Below are 18,732 nucleotides of genomic sequence, written 5' to 3' on the forward strand. Positions count from 1 at the left end.
CTTATGGAAAGCAGTCTACGTGGCAGGATTAAGCCGTCTCCGCTTACTTATATCTATACGTAAAGACTGGCACGTACAACGATTCTATTCGTTCCCCAGGAACTAGTACATCGCATGCAAGTTTGGTAAATGCATGCGCATGCAGCACCCAAAACGGTGAGATGTCTTTCCTGCGGGGAGGAACAGCTGAGGTCGTCTTCTCGCAGTTGAACCCCTTACGTCTCGTTATTAATCCTAGTAGCAAAAGCATAAGCATTTGGAGCGCTCCCCACTCACGTGTGGACTGCTATTAACACTTTGCATTTCATGATCCTAGTTAAATTTCTGCATATACAATTCCAACCACCGGCTCGTACACATTTCTAGAAACGATCGCAAAACACAGCGTCAGGTTCCACCGAGACTCGAACTCGGATCGCTGGATTCAAAGTCCAGAGTGCTAACCATTACACTATGGAACCGGATGGCTGTAGCGCTCGTAAATTCAGTGGTATCATGTAATTAAGCCGATAAGATGCGATGTTATTACACGTATGGTCCTCAGGAAGTGTTTGCGTGGCTAATGAAGCAACCAAGTAGGCTGGAAGTGGAAGGAGCACCTTCGAATGTAGCGGGAATTCTTGCCAGTATTCGTACATGAAGTGATGTCGAAGGATCAGGTAATCAAAATCGCGAAACAGCCACTTTCGTATGGCGGATGCTTCGTGCTGGAAGCAGCCTAGCTATGAAAACAGCTATGGACACAGAGTACTGTCGAAAACTGCGTGCTGACACAGAACGCTACGTAGTGGGCGGATTGTTCGTGTCACGATAACATTTGCACTTCACACGGTCGAAATACTGTCACACAACTCAAGCAGCTCTTTCAGCATTCACATACACTGGTGTTCAGCACAGCGCATGTTGTAGGTGTCAGATTAAGAAACCTCTTTGAGAAAATGGTCCAGCTAGGATGCTGCAACTAGCAAGTGCGGCAAGATCTCAGTAGGTGGAGGGGTGCAGACTTGCTTGCTTGTGCGGCCTGTTGGTCTAGGGGTATGATTCCTGCTTTGGGTGCTGGAGGTCCCGGGTTCAAATCCCGGACAGGCCCTACTTTTCACTTTCGCGACAACCCAGCACTACGATAAACTTGCGAGTCTCTGAAAGTAAGCCATGCAGCAGGACAAACTGCAGGTCGGGCCACCGGCCCATGAGACTCTCAGGTGCGTCTTATGGAAAGCAATCTACGTGGCAGGATTAAGCCGTCTCCGCTTACTTATATCTATACGTAAAGACTGGCACGTACAACGATTCTATTCGTTCCCCAGGAACTAGTACATCGCATGCAAGTTTGGTAAATGCATGCGCATGCAGCACCCAAAACGGTGAGATGTCTTTCCTGCGGGGAGGAACAGCTGAGGTCGTCTTGTCGCAGTTGAACCCCTTACGTCTCGTTATTAATCCTAGTAGCAAAAGCATAAGCATTTGGAGCGCTCCCCACTCACGTGTGGACTGCTATTAACACTTTGCATTTCATGATCCTAGTTAAATTTCTGCATATACAATTCCAACCACCGGCTCGTACACATTTCTAGAAACGATCGCAAAACACAGCGGCAGGTTCCACCGAGACTCGAACTCGGATCGCTGGATTCAAAGTCCTGAGTGCTAACCATTACACCATGGAACCGGAAGCCTGTAGCGCTCGTAAATTCAGTGGTATCATGTAATTAAGCCGATAAGATGCGATGTTATTACACGTATGGTTCTCAGGAAGTGTTTGCGTGGCTAATGAAGCAACCAAGTAGGGTGGAAGTGGAAGGAGCACCTTCGAATGTAGCGGGAATTCTTGCCAGTATTCGTACATGAAGTGATGTCGAAGGATCAGGTAATCAAAATCGCGAAACAGCCACTTTCGTATGGCGGATGCTTCGTGCTGGAAGCAGCCTAGCTATGAAAACAGCTATGGACACAGAGTACTGTCGAAAACTGCGTGCTGACACAGAACGCTACGTAGTGGGAGGATTGTTCGTGTCACGATAACATTTGCACTTCACACGGTCGAAATACTGTCACACAACTCAAGCAGCTCTTTCAGCATTCACATACACTGGTGGTCAGCACAGCGCATGTTGTAGGTGTCAGATTAAGAAACCTCTTTGAGAAAATGGTCCAGCTAGGATGCTGCAACTAGCAAGTGCGGCAAGATCTCAGTAGGTGGAGGGGTGCAGACTTGCTTGCTTGTGCGGCCTGTTGGTCTAGGGGTATGATTCCTGCTTTGGGTGCAGAAGGTCCCGGGTTCAAATCCCGGACAGGCCCTACTTTTCACTCTCGCGACAACCCAGCACTACGATAAACTTGCGAGTCTCTGAAAGTAAGCCATGCAGCAGGACAAACTGCAGGTCGGGCCACCGGCCCATGAGACTCTCAGGTGCGTCTTATGGAAAGCAATCTACGTGGCAGGATTAAGCCGTCTCCGCTTACTTATATCTATACGTAAAGACTGGCACGTACAACGATTCTATTCGTTCCCCAGGAACTAGTACATCGCATGCAAGTTTGGTAAATGCATGCGCATGCAGCACCCAAAACGGTGAGATGTCTTTCCTGCGGGGAGGAACAGCTGAGGTCGTCTTCTCGCAGTTGAACCCCTTACGTCTCGTTATTAATCCTAGTAGCAAAAGCATAAGCATTTGGAGCGCTCCCCACTCACGTGTGGACTGCTATTAACACTTTGCATTTCATGATCCTAGTTAAATTTCTGCATATACAATTCCAACCACCGGCTCGTACACATTTCTAGAAACGATCGCAAAACACAGCGGCAGGTTCCACCGAGACTCGAACTCGGATCGCTGGATTCAAAGTCCTGAGTGCTAACCATTACACCATGGAACCGGAAGCCTGTAGCGCTCGTAAATTCAGTGGTATCATGTAATTAAGCCGATAAGATGCGATGTTATTACACGTATGGTCCTCAGGAAGTGTTTGCGTGGCTAATGAAGCAACCACGTAGGCTGGAAGTGGAAGGAGCACCTTCGAATGTAGCGGGAATTCTTGCCAGTATTCGTACATGAAGTGATGTCGAAGGATCAGGTAATCAAAATCGCGAAACAGCCACTTTCGTATGGCGGATGCTTCGTGCTGGAAGCAGCCTAGCTATGAAAACAGCTATGGACACAGAGTACTGTCGAAAACTGCGTGCTGACACAGAACGCTACGTAGTGGGCGGATTGTTCGTGTCACGATAACATTTGCACTTCACACGGTCGAAATACTGTCACACAACTCAAGCAGCTCTTTCAGCATTCACATACACTGGTGTTCAGCACAGCGCATGTTGTAGGTGTCAGATTAAGAAACCTCTTTGAGAAAATGGTCCAGCTAGGATGCTGCAACTAGCAAGTGCGGCAAGATCTCAGTAGGTGGAGGGGTGCAGACTTGCTTACTTGTGCGGCCTGTTGGTCTAGGGGTATGATTCCTGCTTTGGGTGCAGGAGGTCCCGGGTTCAAATCCCGGACAGGCCCTACTTTTCACTTTCGCGACAACCCAGCACTACGATAAACTTGCGAGTCTCTGAAAGTAAGCCATGCAGCAGGACAAACTGCATGTCGGGCCACCGGCCCATGAGACTCTCAGGTGCGTCTTATGGAAAGCAATCTACGTGGCAGGATTAAGCCGTCTCCGCTTACTTATATCTATACGTAAAGACTGGCACGTACAACGATTCTATTCGTTCCCCAGGAACTAGTACATCGCATGCAAGTTTGGTAAATGCATGCGCATGCAGCACCCAAAACGGTGAGATGTCTTTCCTGCGGGGAGGAACAGCTGAGGTCGTCTTCTCGCAGTTGAACCCCTTACGTCTCGTTATTAATCCTAGTAGCAAAAGCATAAGCATTTGGAGCGCTCCCCACTCACGTGTGGACTGCTATTAACACTTTGCATTTCATGATCCTAGTTAAATTTCTGCATATACAATTCCAACCACCGGCTCGTACACATTTCTAGAAACGATCGCAAAACACAGCGTCAGGTTCCACCGAGACTCGAACTCGGATCGCTGGATTCAAAGCCCAGAGTGCTAACCATTACACCATGGAACCGGATGCCTGTAGCGCTCGTAAATTCAGTGGTATCATGTAATTAAGCCGATAAGAAGCGATGTTATTACACGTATGGTCCTCAGGTAGTGTTTGCGTGGCTAATGAAGCAACCAAGTAGGGTGGAAGTGGAAGGAGCACCTTCGAATGTAGCGGGAATTCTTGCCAGTATTCGTACATGAAGTGATGTCGAAGGATCAGGTAATCAAAATCGCGAAACAGCCACTTTCGTATGGCGGATGCTTCGTGCTGGAAGCAGCCTAGCTATGAAAACAGCTATGGACACAGAGTACTGTCGAAAACTGCGTGCTGACACAGAACGCTACGTAGTGGGCGGATTGTTCGTGTCACGATAACATTTGCACTTCACACGGTCGAAATACTGTCACACAACTCAAGCAGCTCTTTCAGCATTCACATACACTGGTGTTCAGCACAGCGCATGTTGTAGGTGTCAGATAAAGAAACCTCTTTGAGAAAATGGTCCAGCTAGGATGCTGCAACTAGCAAGTGCGGCAAGATCTCAGTAGGTGGAGGGGTGCAGACTTGCTTACTTGTGCGGCCTGTTGGTCTAGGGGTATGATTCCTGCTTTGGGTGCAGGAGGTCCCGGGTTCAAATCCCGGACAGGCTCTACTTTTCACTTTCGCGACAACCCAGCACTACGATAAACTTGCGAGTCTCTGAAAGTAAGCCATGCAGCAGGACAAACTGCATGTCGGGCCACCGGCCCATGAGACTCTCAGGTGCGTCTTATGGAAAGCAATCTACGTGGCAGGATTAAGCCGTCTCCGCTTACTTATATCTATACGTAAAGACTGGCACGTACAACGATTCTATTCGTTCCCCAGGAACTAGTACATCGCATGCAAGTTTGGTAAATGCATGCGCATGCAGCACCCAAAACGGTGAGATGTCTTTCCTTCGGGGAGGAACAGCTGAGGTCGTCTTCTCGCAGTTGAACCCCTTACGTCTCGTTATTAATCCTAGTAGCAAAAGCATAAGCATTTGGAGCGCTCCCCACTCACGTGTGGACTGCTATTAACACTTTGCATTTCATGATCCTAGTTAAATTTCTGCATATACAATTCCAACCACCGGCTCGTACACATTTCTAGAAACGATCGCAAAACACAGCGGCAGGTTCCACCGAGACTCGAACTCGGATCGCTGGATTCAAAGTCCAGAGTGCTAACCATTACACCATGGAACCGGATGCCTGTAGCGCTCGTAAATTCAGTGGTATCATGTAATTAAGCCGATAAGATGCGATGTTATTACACGTATGGTCCTCAGGTAGTGTTTGCGTGGCTAATGAAGCAACCAAGTAGGGTGGAAGTGGAAGGAGCACCTTCGAATGTAGCGGGAATTCTTGCCAGTATTCGTACATGAAGTGATGTCGAAGGATCAGGTAATCAAAATCGCGAAACAGCCACTTTCGTATGGCGGATGCTTCGTGCTGGAAGCAGCCTAGCTATGAAAACAGCTATGGACACAGAGTACTGTCGAAAACTGCGTGCTGACACAGAACGCTACGTAGTGGGCGGATTGTTCGTGTCACGATAACATTTGCACTTCACACGGTCGAAATACTGTCACACAACTCAAGCAGCTCTTTCAGCATTCACATACACTGGTGTTCAGCACAGCGCATGTTGTAGGTGTCAGATTAAGAAACCTCTTTGAGAAAATGGTCCAGCTAGGATGCTGCAACTAGCAAGTGCGGCAAGATCTCAGTAGGTGGAGGGGTGCAGACTTGCTTACTTGTGCGGCCTGTTGGTCTAGGGGTATGATTCCTGCTTTGGGTGCAGGAGGTCCCGGGTTCAAATCCCGGACAGGCTCTACTTTTCACTTTCGCGACAACCCAGCACTACGATAAACTTGCGAGTCTCTGAAAGTAAGCCATGCAGCAGGACAAACTGCATGTCGGGCCACCGGCCCATGAGACTCTCAGGTGCGTCTTATGGAAAGCAATCTACGTGGCAGGATTAAGCCGTCTCCGCTTACTTATATCTATACGTAAAGACTGGCACGTACAACGATTCTATTCGTTCCCCAGGAACTAGTACATCGCATGCAAGTTTGGTAAATGCATGCGCATGCAGCACCCAAAACGGTGAGATGTCTTTCCTGCGGGGAGGAACAGCTGAGGTCGTCTTCTCGCAGTTGAACCCCTTACGTCTCGTTATTAATCCTAGTAGCAAAAGCATAAGCATTTGGAGCGCTCCCCACTCACGTGTGGACTGCTATTAACACTTTGCATTTCATGATCCTAGTTAAATTTCTGCATATACAATTACAACCACCGGCTCGTACACATTTCTAGAAACGATCGCAAAACACAGCGTCAGGTTCCACCGAGACTCGAACTCGGATCGCTGGATTCAAAGTCCAGAGTGCTAACAATTACACCATGGAACCGGATGCCTGTAGCGCTCATAAATTCAGTGGTATCGTGTAATTAAGCCGATAAGATGCGATGTTATTACACGTATGGTCCTCAGGAAGTGTTTGCGTGGCTAATGAAGCAACCAAGTAGGGTGGAAGTGGAAGGAGCACCTTCGAATGTAGCGGGAATTCTTGCCAGTATTCGTACATGAAGTGATGTCGAAGGATCAGGTAATCAAAATCGCGAAACAGCCACTTTCGTATGGCGGATGCTTCGTGCTGGAAGCAGCCTAGCTATGAAAACAGCTATGGACACAGAGTACTGTCGAAAACTGCGTGCTGACACAGAACGCTACGTAGTGGGCGGATTGTTCGTGTCACGATAACATTTGCACTTCACACGGTCGAAATACTGTCACACAACTCAAGCAGCTCTTTCAGCATTCACATACACTGGTGTTCAGCACAGCGCATGTTGTAGGTGTCAGATTAAGAAACCTCTTTGAGAAAATGGTCCAGCTAGGATGCTGCAACTAGCAAGTGCGGCAAGATCTCAGTAGGTGGAGGGGTGCAGACTTGCTTGCTTGTGTGGCCTGTTGGTCTAGGGGTATGATTCCTGCTTTGGGTGCAGGAGGTCCCGGGTTCAAATCCCGGACAGGCCCTACTTTTCACTTTCGCGACAACCCAGCACTACGATAAACTTGCGAGTCTCTGAAAGTAAGCCATGCAGCAGGACAAACTGCATGTCGGGCCACCGGCCCATGAGACTCTCAGGTGCGTCTTATGGAAAGCAATCTACGTGGCAGGATTAAGCCGTCTCCGCTTACTTATATCTATACGTAAAGACTGGCACGTACAACGATTCTATTCGTTCCCCAGGAACTAGTACATCGCATGCAAGTTTGGTAAATGCATGCGCATGCAGCACCCAAAACGGTGAGATGTCTTTCCTGCGGGGAGGAACAGCTGAGGTCGTCTTCTCGCAGTTGAACCCCTTACGTCTCGTTATTAATCCTAGTAGCAAAAGCATAAGCATTTGGAGCGCTCCCCACTCACGTGTGGACTGCTATTAACACTTTGCATTTCATGATCCTAGTTAAATTTCTGCATATACAATTCCAACCACCGGCTCGTACACATTTCTAGAAACGATCGCAAAACACAGCGTCAGGTTCCACCGAGACTCGAACTCGGATCACTGGATTCAAAGTCCAGAGTGCTAACCATTACACCATGGAACCGGATGGCTGTAGCGCTCGTAAATTCAGTGGTATCATGTAATTAAGCCGATAAGATGCGATGTTATTACACGTATGGTCCTCAGGAAGTGTTTGCGTGGCTAATGAAGCAACCAAGTAGGCTGGAAGTGGAAGGAGCACCTTCGAATGTAGCGGGAATTCTTGCCAGTATTCGTACATGAAGTGATGTCGAAGGATCAGGTAATCAAAATCGCGAAACAGCCACTTTCGTATGGCGGATGCTTCGTGCTGGAAGCAGCCTAGCTATGAAAACAGCTATGGACACAGAGTACTGTCGAAAACTGCGTGCTGACACAGAACGCTACGTAGTGGGCGGATTGTTCGTGTCACGATAACATTTGCACTTCACACGGTCGAAATACTGTCACACAACTCAAGCAGCTCTTTCAGCATTCACATACACTGGTGTTCAGCACAGCGCATGTTGTAGGTGTCAGATTAAGAAACCTCTTTGAGAAAATGGTCCAGCTAGGATGCTGCAACTAGCAAGTGCGGCAAGATCTCAGTAGGTGGAGGGGTGCAGACTTGCTTACTTGTGCGGCCTGTTGGTCTAGGGGTATGATTCCTGCTTTGGGTGCAGGAGGTCCCGGGTTCAAATCCCGGACAGGCTCTACTTTTCACTTTCGCGACAACCCAGCACTACGATAAACTTGCGAGTCTCTGAAAGTAAGCCATGCAGCAGGACAAACTGCATGTCGGGCCACCGGCCCATGAGACTCTCAGGTGCGTCTTATGGAAAGCAATCTACGTGGCAGGATTAAGCCGTCTCCGCTTACTTATATCTATACGTAAAGACTGGCACGTACAACGATTCTATTCGTTCCCCAGGAACTAGTACATCGCATGCAAGTTTGGTAAATGCATGCGCATGCAGCACCCAAAACGGTGAGATGTCTTTCCTGCGGGGAGGAACAGCTGAGGTCGTCTTCTCGCAGTTGAACCCCTTACGTCTCGTTATTAATCCTAGTAGCAAAAGCATAAGCATTTGGAGCGCTCCCCACTCACGTGTGGACTGCTATTAACACTTTGCATTTCATGATCCTAGTTAAATTTCTGCATATACAATTCCAACCACCGGCTCGTACACATTTCTAGAAACGATCGCAAAACACAGCGTCAGGTTCCACCGAGACTCGAACTCGGATCGCTGGATTCAAAGTCCAGAGTGCTAACCATTACACCATGGAACCGGATGGCTGTAGCGCTCGTAAATTCAGTGGTATCATGTAATTAAGCCGATAAGATGCGATGTTATTACACGTATGGTCCTCAGGAAGTGTTTGCGTGGCTAATGAAGCAACCAAGTAGGCTGGAAGTGGAAGGAGCACCTTCGAATGTAGCGGGAATTCTTGCCAGTATTCGTACATGAAGTGATGTCGAAGGATCAGGTAATCAAAATCGCGAAACAGCCACTTTCGTATGGCGGATGCTTCGTGCTGGAAGCAGCCTAGCTATGAAAACAGCTATGGACACAGAGTACTGTCGAAAACTGCGTGCTGACACAGAACGCTACGTAGTGGGCGGATTGTTCGTGTCACGATAACATTTGCACTTCACACGGTCGAAATACTGTCACACAACTCAAGCAGCTCTTTCAGCATTCACATACACTGGTGTTCAGCACAGCGCATGTTGTAGGTGTCAGATTAAGAAACCTCTTTGAGAAAATGGTCCAGCTAGGATGCTGCAACTAGCAAGTGCGGCAAGATCTCAGTAGGTGGAGGGGTGCAGACTTGCTTACTTGTGCGGCCTGTTGGTCTAGGGGTATGATTCCTGCTTTGGGTGCAGGAGGTCCCGGGTTCAAATCCCGGACAGGCTCTACTTTTCACTTTCGCGACAACCCAGCACTACGATAAACTTGCGAGTCTCTGAAAGTAAGCCATGCAGCAGGACAAACTGCATGTCGGGCCACCGGCCCATGAGACTCTCAGGTGCGTCTTATGGAAAGCAATCTACGTGGCAGGATTAAGCCGTCTCCGCTTACTTATATCTATACGTAAAGACTGGCACGTACAACGATTCTATTCGTTCCCCAGGAACTAGTACATCGCATGCAAGTTTGGTAAATGCATGCGCATGCAGCACCCAAAACGGTGAGATGTCTTTCCTGCGGGGAGGAACAGCTGAGGTCGTCTTCTCGCAGTTGAAACCCTTACGTCTCGTTATTAATCCTAGTAGCAAAAGCATAAGCATTTGGAGCGCTCCCCACTCACGTGTGGACTGCTATTAACACTTTGCATTTCATGATCCTAGTTAAATTTCTGCATATACAATTCCAACCACCGGCTCGTACACATTTCTAGAAACGATCGCAAAACACAGCGTCAGGTTCCACCGAGACTCGAACTCGGATCGCTGGATTCAAAGTCCTGAGTGCTAACCATTACACCATGGAACCGGATGCCTGTAGCGCTCGTAAATTCAGTGGTATCATGTAATTAAGCCGATAAGATGCGATGTTATTACACGTATGGTCCTCAGGTAGTGTTTGCGTGGCTAATGAAGCAACCAAGTAGGGTGGAAGTGGAAGGAGCACCTTCGAATGTAGCGGGAATTCTTGCCAGTATTCGTACATGAAGTGATGTCGAAGGATCAGGTAATCAAAATCGCGAAACAGCCACTTTCGTATGGCGGATGCTTCGTGCTGGAAGCAGCCTAGCTATGAAAACAGCTATGGACACAGAGTACTGTCGAAAACTGCGTGCTGACACAGAACGCTACGTAGTGGGCGGATTGTTCGTGTCACGATAACATTTGCACTTCACACGGTCGAAATACTGTCACACAACTCAAGCAGCTCTTTCAGCATTCACATACACTGGTGTTCAGCACAGCGCATGTTGTAGGTGTCAGATTAAGAAACCTCTTTGAGAAAATGGTCCAGCTAGGATGCTGCAACTAGCAAGTGCGGCAAGATCTCAGTAGGTGGAGGGGTGCAGACCTGCTTACTTGTGCGGCCTGTTGGTCTAGGGGTATGATTCCTGCTTTGGGTGCAGGAGGTCCCGGGTTCAAATCCCGGACAGGCTCTACTTTTCACTTTCGCGACAACCCAGCACTACGATAAACTTGCGAGTCTCTGAAAGTAAGCCATGCAGCAGGACAAACTGCATGTCGGGCCACCGGCCCATGAGACTCTCAGGTGCGTCTTATGGAAAGCAATCTACGTGGCAGGATTAAGCCGTCTCCGCTTACTTATATCTATACGTAAAGACTGGCACGTACAACGATTCTATTCGTTCCCCAGGAACTAGTACATCGCATGCAAGTTTGGTAAATGCATGCGCATGCAGCACCCAAAACGGTGAGATGTCTTTCCTGCGGGGAGGAACAGCTGAGGTCGTCTTCTCGCAGTTGAACCCCTTACGTCTCGTTATTAATCCTAGTAGCAAAAGCATAAGCATTTGGAGCGCTCCCCACTCACGTGTGGACTGCTATTAACACTTTGCATTTCATGATCCTAGTTAAATTTCTGCATATACAATTACAACCACCAGCTCGTACACATTTCTAGAAACGATCGCAAAACACAGCGTCAGGTTCCACCGAGACTCGAACTCGGATCGCTGGATTCAAAGTCCAGAGTGCTAACAATTACACCATGGAACCGGATGCCTGTAGCGCTCATAAATTCAGTGGTATCGTGTAATTAAGCCGATAAGATGCGATGTTATTACACGTATGGTCCTCAGGAAGTGTTTGCGTGGCTAATGAAGCAACCAAGTAGGGTGGAAGTGGAAGGAGCACCTTCGAATGTAGCGGGAATTCTTGCCAGTATTCGTACATGAAGTGATGTCGAAGGATCAGGTAATCAAAATCGCGAAACAGCCACTTTCGTATGGCGGATGCTTCGTGCTGGAAGCAGCCTAGCTATGAAAACAGCTATGGACACAGAGTACTGTCGAAAACTGCGTGCTGACACAGAACGCTACGTAGTGGGCGGATTGTTCGTGTCACGATAACATTTGCACTTCACACGGTCGAAATACTGTCACACAACTCAAGCAGCTCTTTCAGCATTCACATACACTGGTGTTCAGCACAGCGCATGTTGTAGGTGTCAGATTAAGAAACCTCTTTGAGAAAATGGTCCAGCTAGGATGCTGCAACTAGCAAGTGCGGCAAGATCTCAGTAGGTGGAGGGGTGCAGACTTGCTTACTTGTGCGGCCTGTTGGTCTAGGGGTATGATTCCTGCTTTGGGTGCAGGAGGTCCCGGGTTCAAATCCCGGACAGGCTCTACTTTTCACTTTCGCGACAACCCAGCACTACGATAAACTTGCGAGTCTCTGAAAGTAAGCCATGCAGCAGGACAAACTGCATGTCGGGCCACCGGCCCATGAGACTCTCAGGTGCGTCTTATGGAAAGCAATCTACGTGGCAGGATTAAGCCGTCTCCGCTTACTTATATCTATACGTAAAGACTGGCACGTACAACGATTCTATTCGTTCCCCAGGAACTAGTACATCGCATGCAAGTTTGGTAAATGCATGCGCATGCAGCACCCAAAACGGTGAGATGTCTTTCCTGCGGGGAGGAACAGCTGAGGTCGTCTTCTCGCAGTTGAACCCCTTACGTCTCGTTATTAATCCTAGTAGCAAAAGCATAAGCATTTGGAGCGCTCCCCACTCACGTGTGGACTGCTATTAACACTTTGCATTTCATGATCCTAGTTAAATTTCTGCATATACAATTCCAACCACCGGCTCGTACACATTTCTAGAAACGATCGCAAAACACAGCGTCAGGTTCCACCGAGACTCGAACTCGGATCGCTGGATTCAAAGTCCAGAGTGCTAACCATTACACCATGGAACCGGATGGCTGTAGCGCTCGTAAATTCAGTGGTATCATGTAATTAAGCCGATAAGATGCGATGTTATTACACGTATGGTCCTCAGGAAGTGTTTGCGTGGCTAATGAAGCAACCAAGTAGGCTGGAAGTGGAAGGAGCACCTTCGAATGTAGCGGGAATTCTTGCCAGTATTCGTACATGAAGTGATGTCGAAGGATCAGGTAATCAAAATCGCGAAACAGCCACTTTCGTATGGCGGATGCTTCGTGCTGGAAGCAGCCTAGCTATGAAAACAGCTATGGACACAGAGTACTGTCGAAAACTGCGTGCTGACACAGAACGCTACGTAGTGGGCGGATTGTTCGTGTCACGATAACATTTGCACTTCACACGGTCGAAATACTGTCACACAACTCAAGCAGCTCTTTCAGCATTCACATACACTGGTGTTCAGCACAGCGCATGTTGTAGGTGTCAGATTAAGAAACCTCTTTGAGAAAATGGTCCAGCTAGGATGCTGCAACTAGCAAGTGCGGCAAGATCTCAGTAGGTGGAGGGGTGCAGACTTGCTTACTTGTGCGGCCTGTTGGTCTAGGGGTATGATTCCTGCTTTGGGTGCAGGAGGTCCCGGGTTCAAATCCCGGACAGGCTCTACTTTTCACTTTCGCGACAACCCAGCACTACGATAAACTTGCGAGTCTCTGAAAGTAAGCCATGCAGCAGGACAAACTGCATGTCGGGCCACCGGCCCATGAGACTCTCAGGTGCGTCTTATGGAAAGCAATCTACGTGGCAGGATTAAGCCGTCTCCGCTTACTTATATCTATACGTAAAGACTGGCACGTACAACGATTCTATTCGTTCCCCAGGAACTAGTACATCGCATGCAAGTTTGGTAAATGCATGCGCATGCAGCACCCAAAACGGTGAGATGTCTTTCCTGCGGGGAGGAACAGCTGAGGTCGTCTTCTCGCAGTTGAAACCCTTACGTCTCGTTATTAATCCTAGTAGCAAAAGCATAAGCATTTGGAGCGCTCCCCACTCACGTGTGGACTGCTATTAACACTTTGCATTTCATGATCCTAGTTAAATTTCTGCATATACAATTCCAACCACCGGCTCGTACACATTTCTAGAAACGATCGCAAAACACAGCGTCAGGTTCCACCGAGACTCGAACTCGGATCGCTGGATTCAAAGTCCTGAGTGCTAACCATTACACCATGGAACCGGATGCCTGTAGCGCTCGTAAATTCAGTGGTATCATGTAATTAAGCCGATAAGATGCGATGTTATTACACGTATGGTCCTCAGGTAGTGTTTGCGTGGCTAATGAAGCAACCAAGTAGGGTGGAAGTGGAAGGAGCACCTTCGAATGTAGCGGGAATTCTTGCCAGTATTCGTACATGAAGTGATGTCGAAGGATCAGGTAATCAAAATCGCGAAACAGCCACTTTCGTATGGCGGATGCTTCGTGCTGGAAGCAGCCTAGCTATGAAAACAGCTATGGACACAGAGTACTGTCGAAAACTGCGTGCTGACACAGAACGCTACGTAGTGGGCGGATTGTTCGTGTCACGATAACATTTGCACTTCACACGGTCGAAATACTGTCACACAACTCAAGCAGCTCTTTCAGCATTCACATACACTGGTGTTCAGCACAGCGCATGTTGTAGGTGTCAGATTAAGAAACCTCTTTGAGAAAATGGTCCAGCTAGGATGCTGCAACTAGCAAGTGCGGCAAGATCTCAGTAGGTGGAGGGGTGCAGACCTGCTTACTTGTGCGGCCTGTTGGTCTAGGGGTATGATTCCTGCTTTGGGTGCAGGAGGTCCCGGGTTCAAATCCCGGACAGGCTCTACTTTTCACTTTCGCGACAACCCAGCACTACGATAAACTTGCGAGTCTCTGAAAGTAAGCCATGCAGCAGGACAAACTGCATGTCGGGCCACCGGCCCATGAGACTCTCAGGTGCGTCTTATGGAAAGCAATCTACGTGGCAGGATTAAGCCGTCTCCGCTTACTTATATCTATACGTAAAGACTGGCACGTACAACGATTCTATTCGTTCCCCAGGAACTAGTACATCGCATGCAAGTTTGGTAAATGCATGCGCATGCAGCACCCAAAACGGTGAGATGTCTTTCCTGCGGGGAGGAACAGCTGAGGTCGTCTTCTCGCAGTTGAACCCCTTACGTCTCGTTATTAATCCTAGTAGCAAAAGCATAAGCATTTGGAGCGCTCCCCACTCACGTGTGGACTGCTATTAACACTTTGCATTTCATGATCCTAGTTAAATTTCTGCATATACAATTACAACCACCAGCTCGTACACATTTCTAGAAACGATCGCAAAACACAGCGTCAGGTTCCACCGAGACTCGAACTCGGATCGCTGGATTCAAAGTCCAGAGTGCTAACAATTACACCATGGAACCGGATGCCTGTAGCGCTCATAAATTCAGTGGTATCGTGTAATTAAGCCGATAAGATGCGATGTTATTACACGTATGGTCCTCAGGAAGTGTTTGCGTGGCTAATGAAGCAACCAAGTAGGGTGGAAGTGGAAGGAGCACCTTCGAATGTAGCGGGAATTCTTGCCAGTATTCGTACATGAAGTGATGTCGAAGGATCAGGTAATCAAAATCGCGAAACAGCCACTTTCGTATGGCGGATGCTTCGTGCTGGAAGCAGCCTAGCTATGAAAACAGCTATGGACACAGAGTACTGTCGAAAACTGCGTGCTGACACAGAACGCTACGTAGTGGGCGGATTGTTCGTGTCACGATAACATTTGCACTTCACACGGTCGAAATACTGTCACACAACTCAAGCAGCTCTTTCAGCATTCACATACACTGGTGTTCAGCACAGCGCATGTTGTAGGTGTCAGATTAAGAAACCTCTTTGAGAAAATGGTCCAGCTAGGATGCTGCAACTAGCAAGTGCGGCAAGATCTCAGTAGGTGGAGGGGTGCAGACTTGCTTACTTGTGCGGCCTGTTGGTCTAGGGGTATGATTCCTGCTTTGGGTGCAGGAGGTCCCGGGTTCAAATCCCGGACAGGCTCTACTTTTCACTTTCGCGACAACCCAGCACTACGATAAACTTGCGAGTCTCTGAAAGTAAGCCATGCAGCAGGACAAACTGCATGTCGGGCCACCGGCCCATGAGACTCTCAGGTGCGTCTTATGGAAAGCAATCTACGTGGCAGGATTAAGCCGTCTCCGCTTACTTATATCTATACGTAAAGACTGGCACGTACAACGATTCTATTCGTTCCCCAGGAACTAGTACATCGCATGCAAGTTTGGTAAATGCATGCGCATGCAGCACCCAAAACGGTGAGATGTCTTTCCTGCGGGGAGGAACAGCTGAGGTCGTCTTCTCGCAGTTGAAACCCTTACGTCTCGTTATTAATCCTAGTAGCAAAAGCATAAGCATTTGGAGCGCTCCCCACTCACGTGTGGACTGCTATTAACACTTTGCATTTCATGATCCTAGTTAAATTTCTGCATATACAATTCCAACCACCGGCTCGTACACATTTCTAGAAACGATCGCAAAACACAGCGTCAGGTTCCACCGAGACTCGAACTCGGATCGCTGGATTCAAAGTCCAGAGTGCTAACCATTACACCATGGAACCGGATGCCTGTAGCGCTCGTAAATTCAGTGGTATCATGTAATTAAGCCGATAAGATGCGATGTTATTACACGTATGGTCCTCAGGTAGTGTTTGCGTGGCTAATGAAGCAACCAAGTAGGGTGGAAGTGGAAGGAGCACCTTCGAATGTAGCGGGAATTCTTGCCAGTATTCGTACATGAAGTGATGTCGAAGGATCAGGTAATCAAAATCGCGAAACAGCCACTTTCGTATGGCGGATGCTTCGTGCTGGAAGCAGCCTAGCTATGAAAACAGCTATGGACACAGAGTACTGTCGAAAACTGCGTGCTGACACAGAACGCTACGTAGTGGGCGGATTGTTCGTGTCACGATAACATTTGCACTTCACACGGTCGAAATACTGTCACACAACTCAAGCAGCTCTTTCAGCATTCACATACACTGGTGTTCAGCACAGCGCATGTTGTAGGTGTCAGATTAAGAAACCTCTTTGAGAAAATGGTCCAGCTAGGATGCTGCAACTAGCAAGTGCGGCAAGATCTCAGTAGGTGGAGGGGTGCAGACTTGCTTACTTGTGCGGCCTGTTGGTCTAGGGGTATGATTCCTGCTTTGGGTGCAGGAGGTCCCGGGTTCAAATCCCGGACAGGCTCTACTTTTCACTTTCGCGACAACCCAGCACTACGATAAACTTGCGAGTCTCTGAAAGTAAGCCATGCAGCAGGACAAACTGCATGTCGGGCCACCGGCCCATGAGACTCTCAGGTGCGTCTTATGGAAAGCAATCTACGTGGCAGGATTAAGCCGTCTCCGCTTACTTATATCTATACGTAAAGACTGGCACGTACAACGATTCTATTCGTTCCCCAGGAACTAGTACATCGCATGCAAGTTTGGTAAATGCATGCGCATGCAGCACCCAAAACGGTGAGATGTCTTTCCTGCGGGGAGGAACAGCTGAGGTCGTCTTCTCGCAGTTGAACCCCTTACGTCTCGTTATTAATCCTAGTAGCAAAAGCATAAGCATTTGGAGCGCTCCCCACTCACGTGTGGACTGCTATTAACACTTTGCATTTCATGATCCTAGTTAAATTTCTGCATATACAATTCCAACCACCGGCTCGTACACATTTCTAGAAAGGATCGCAAAACACAGCGTCAGGTTCCACCGAGACTCGAACTCGGATCGCTGGATTCAAAGTCCAGAGTGCTAACCATTACACCATGGAACCGGATGCCTGTAGCGCTCATAAATTCAGTGGTATCGTGTAATTAAGCCGATAAGATGCGATGTTATTACACGTATGGTCCTCAGGAAGTGTTTGCGTGGCTAATGAAGCAACCAAGTAGGGTGGAAGTGGAAGGAGCACCTTCGAATGTAGCGGGAATTCTTGCCAGTATTCGTACATGAAGTGATGTCGAAGGATCAGGTAATCAAAATCGCGAAACAGCCACTTTCGTATGGCGGATGCTTCGTGCTGGAAGCAGCCTAGCTATGAAAACAGCTATGGACACAGAGTACTGTCGAAAACTGCGTGCTGACACAGAACGCTACGTAGTGGGCGGATTGTTCGTGTCACGATAACATTTGCACTTCACACGGTCGAAATACTGTCACACAACTCAAGCAGCTCTTTCAGCATTCACATACACTGGTGTTCAGCACAGCGCATGTTGTAGGTGTCAGATTAAGAAACCTCTTTGAGAAAATGGTCCAGCTAGGATGCTGCAACTAGCAAGTGCGGCAAGATCTCAGTAGGTGGAGGGGTGCAGACTTGCTTGCTTGTGTGGCCTGTTGGTCTAGGGGTATGATTCCTGCTTTGGGTGCAGGAGGTCCCGGGTTCAAATCCCGGACAGGCCCTACTTTTCACTTTCGCGACAACCCAGCACTACGATAAACTTGCGAGTCTCTGAAAGTAAGCCATGCAGCAGGACAAACTGCATGTCGGGCCACCGGCCCATGAGACTCTCAGGTGCGTCTTATGGAAAGCAATCTACGTGGCAGGATTAAGCCGTCTCCGCTTACTTATATCTATACGTAAAGACTGGCACGTACAACGATTCTATTCGTTCCCCAGGAACTAGTACATCGCATGCAAGTTTGGTAAATGCATGCGCATGCAGCACCCAAAACGGTGAGATGTCTTTCCTGCGGGGAGGAACAGCTGAGGTCGTCTTCTCGCAGTTGAACCCCTTACGTCTCGTTATTAATCCTAGTAGCAAAAGCATAAGCATTTGGAGCGCTCCCCACTCACGTGTGGACTGCTATTAACACTTTGCATTTCATGATCCTAGTTAAATTTCTGCATATACAATTCCAACCACCGGCTCGTACACATTTCTAGAAACGATCGCAAAACACAGCGTCAGGTTCCACCGAGACTCGAACTCGGATCGCTGGATTCAAAGTCCAGAGTGCTAACCATTACACCATGGAACCGGATGGCTGTAGCGCTCGTAAATTCAGTGGTATCATGTAATTAAGCCGATAAGATGCGATGTTATTACACGTATGGTCCTCAGGAAGTGTTTGCGTGGCTAATGAAGCAACCAAGTAGGCTGGAAGTGGAAGGAGCACCTTCGAATGTAGC

At 48.3% G+C, this 18,732-nt stretch overlaps 31 non-coding genes across 31 annotated transcripts; 15 read left to right on the forward strand and 16 right to left on the reverse strand.

Annotated features, from left to right (window-relative positions):
• Positions 1-389: 389 nt before the first annotated feature.
• Trnaq-uug lies at positions 390-461 on the reverse strand. Its single transcript has one exon. It is a non-coding gene; the product is annotated as a tRNA-Gln (tRNA).
• A 557-nt stretch (positions 462-1,018) lies between these two features.
• Trnap-ugg lies at positions 1,019-1,090 on the forward strand. Its single transcript has one exon. It is a non-coding gene; the product is annotated as a tRNA-Pro (tRNA).
• A 507-nt stretch (positions 1,091-1,597) lies between these two features.
• Trnaq-uug lies at positions 1,598-1,669 on the reverse strand. The gene has a single exon. It is a non-coding gene; the product is annotated as a tRNA-Gln (tRNA).
• Positions 1,670-2,226: 557 nt separating this feature from the next.
• Trnap-ugg lies at positions 2,227-2,298 on the forward strand. Its single transcript has one exon. It is a non-coding gene; the product is annotated as a tRNA-Pro (tRNA).
• Positions 2,299-2,805: 507 nt separating this feature from the next.
• Trnaq-uug lies at positions 2,806-2,877 on the reverse strand. Its single transcript has one exon. It is a non-coding gene; the product is annotated as a tRNA-Gln (tRNA).
• A 557-nt stretch (positions 2,878-3,434) lies between these two features.
• Trnap-ugg lies at positions 3,435-3,506 on the forward strand. Its single transcript has one exon. It is a non-coding gene; the product is annotated as a tRNA-Pro (tRNA).
• Positions 3,507-4,013: 507 nt separating this feature from the next.
• Trnaq-uug lies at positions 4,014-4,085 on the reverse strand. Its single transcript has one exon. It is a non-coding gene; the product is annotated as a tRNA-Gln (tRNA).
• A 557-nt stretch (positions 4,086-4,642) lies between these two features.
• Trnap-ugg lies at positions 4,643-4,714 on the forward strand. Its single transcript has one exon. It is a non-coding gene; the product is annotated as a tRNA-Pro (tRNA).
• A 507-nt stretch (positions 4,715-5,221) lies between these two features.
• On the reverse strand, positions 5,222-5,293 carry Trnaq-uug. Its single transcript has one exon. It is a non-coding gene; the product is annotated as a tRNA-Gln (tRNA).
• Positions 5,294-5,850: 557 nt separating this feature from the next.
• On the forward strand, positions 5,851-5,922 carry Trnap-ugg. Its single transcript has one exon. It is a non-coding gene; the product is annotated as a tRNA-Pro (tRNA).
• A 507-nt stretch (positions 5,923-6,429) lies between these two features.
• Positions 6,430-6,501, reverse strand: Trnaq-uug. The gene has a single exon. It is a non-coding gene; the product is annotated as a tRNA-Gln (tRNA).
• Positions 6,502-7,058: 557 nt separating this feature from the next.
• On the forward strand, positions 7,059-7,130 carry Trnap-ugg. Its single transcript has one exon. It is a non-coding gene; the product is annotated as a tRNA-Pro (tRNA).
• Positions 7,131-7,637: 507 nt separating this feature from the next.
• On the reverse strand, positions 7,638-7,709 carry Trnaq-uug. Its single transcript has one exon. It is a non-coding gene; the product is annotated as a tRNA-Gln (tRNA).
• A 557-nt stretch (positions 7,710-8,266) lies between these two features.
• Trnap-ugg lies at positions 8,267-8,338 on the forward strand. Its single transcript has one exon. It is a non-coding gene; the product is annotated as a tRNA-Pro (tRNA).
• A 507-nt stretch (positions 8,339-8,845) lies between these two features.
• Trnaq-uug lies at positions 8,846-8,917 on the reverse strand. Its single transcript has one exon. It is a non-coding gene; the product is annotated as a tRNA-Gln (tRNA).
• Positions 8,918-9,474: 557 nt separating this feature from the next.
• Trnap-ugg lies at positions 9,475-9,546 on the forward strand. Its single transcript has one exon. It is a non-coding gene; the product is annotated as a tRNA-Pro (tRNA).
• A 507-nt stretch (positions 9,547-10,053) lies between these two features.
• Positions 10,054-10,125, reverse strand: Trnaq-uug. Its single transcript has one exon. It is a non-coding gene; the product is annotated as a tRNA-Gln (tRNA).
• Positions 10,126-10,682: 557 nt separating this feature from the next.
• On the forward strand, positions 10,683-10,754 carry Trnap-ugg. The gene has a single exon. It is a non-coding gene; the product is annotated as a tRNA-Pro (tRNA).
• A 507-nt stretch (positions 10,755-11,261) lies between these two features.
• Trnaq-uug lies at positions 11,262-11,333 on the reverse strand. Its single transcript has one exon. It is a non-coding gene; the product is annotated as a tRNA-Gln (tRNA).
• Positions 11,334-11,890: 557 nt separating this feature from the next.
• Positions 11,891-11,962, forward strand: Trnap-ugg. The gene has a single exon. It is a non-coding gene; the product is annotated as a tRNA-Pro (tRNA).
• Positions 11,963-12,469: 507 nt separating this feature from the next.
• On the reverse strand, positions 12,470-12,541 carry Trnaq-uug. Its single transcript has one exon. It is a non-coding gene; the product is annotated as a tRNA-Gln (tRNA).
• A 557-nt stretch (positions 12,542-13,098) lies between these two features.
• On the forward strand, positions 13,099-13,170 carry Trnap-ugg. Its single transcript has one exon. It is a non-coding gene; the product is annotated as a tRNA-Pro (tRNA).
• A 507-nt stretch (positions 13,171-13,677) lies between these two features.
• Trnaq-uug lies at positions 13,678-13,749 on the reverse strand. Its single transcript has one exon. It is a non-coding gene; the product is annotated as a tRNA-Gln (tRNA).
• A 557-nt stretch (positions 13,750-14,306) lies between these two features.
• On the forward strand, positions 14,307-14,378 carry Trnap-ugg. Its single transcript has one exon. It is a non-coding gene; the product is annotated as a tRNA-Pro (tRNA).
• Positions 14,379-14,885: 507 nt separating this feature from the next.
• Positions 14,886-14,957, reverse strand: Trnaq-uug. Its single transcript has one exon. It is a non-coding gene; the product is annotated as a tRNA-Gln (tRNA).
• A 557-nt stretch (positions 14,958-15,514) lies between these two features.
• Positions 15,515-15,586, forward strand: Trnap-ugg. The gene has a single exon. It is a non-coding gene; the product is annotated as a tRNA-Pro (tRNA).
• A 507-nt stretch (positions 15,587-16,093) lies between these two features.
• Positions 16,094-16,165, reverse strand: Trnaq-uug. Its single transcript has one exon. It is a non-coding gene; the product is annotated as a tRNA-Gln (tRNA).
• Positions 16,166-16,722: 557 nt separating this feature from the next.
• Trnap-ugg lies at positions 16,723-16,794 on the forward strand. The gene has a single exon. It is a non-coding gene; the product is annotated as a tRNA-Pro (tRNA).
• A 507-nt stretch (positions 16,795-17,301) lies between these two features.
• On the reverse strand, positions 17,302-17,373 carry Trnaq-uug. Its single transcript has one exon. It is a non-coding gene; the product is annotated as a tRNA-Gln (tRNA).
• A 557-nt stretch (positions 17,374-17,930) lies between these two features.
• Trnap-ugg lies at positions 17,931-18,002 on the forward strand. Its single transcript has one exon. It is a non-coding gene; the product is annotated as a tRNA-Pro (tRNA).
• Positions 18,003-18,509: 507 nt separating this feature from the next.
• On the reverse strand, positions 18,510-18,581 carry Trnaq-uug. Its single transcript has one exon. It is a non-coding gene; the product is annotated as a tRNA-Gln (tRNA).
• Between the last annotated feature and the right edge of the window lie 151 nt (positions 18,582-18,732).

This window comes from Schistocerca americana, chromosome 2 (genome assembly GCF_021461395.2).
Source record: "Schistocerca americana isolate TAMUIC-IGC-003095 chromosome 2, iqSchAmer2.1, whole genome shotgun sequence".
In the NCBI taxonomy this organism is placed as follows: domain Eukaryota; kingdom Metazoa; phylum Arthropoda; class Insecta; order Orthoptera; family Acrididae; genus Schistocerca; species Schistocerca americana.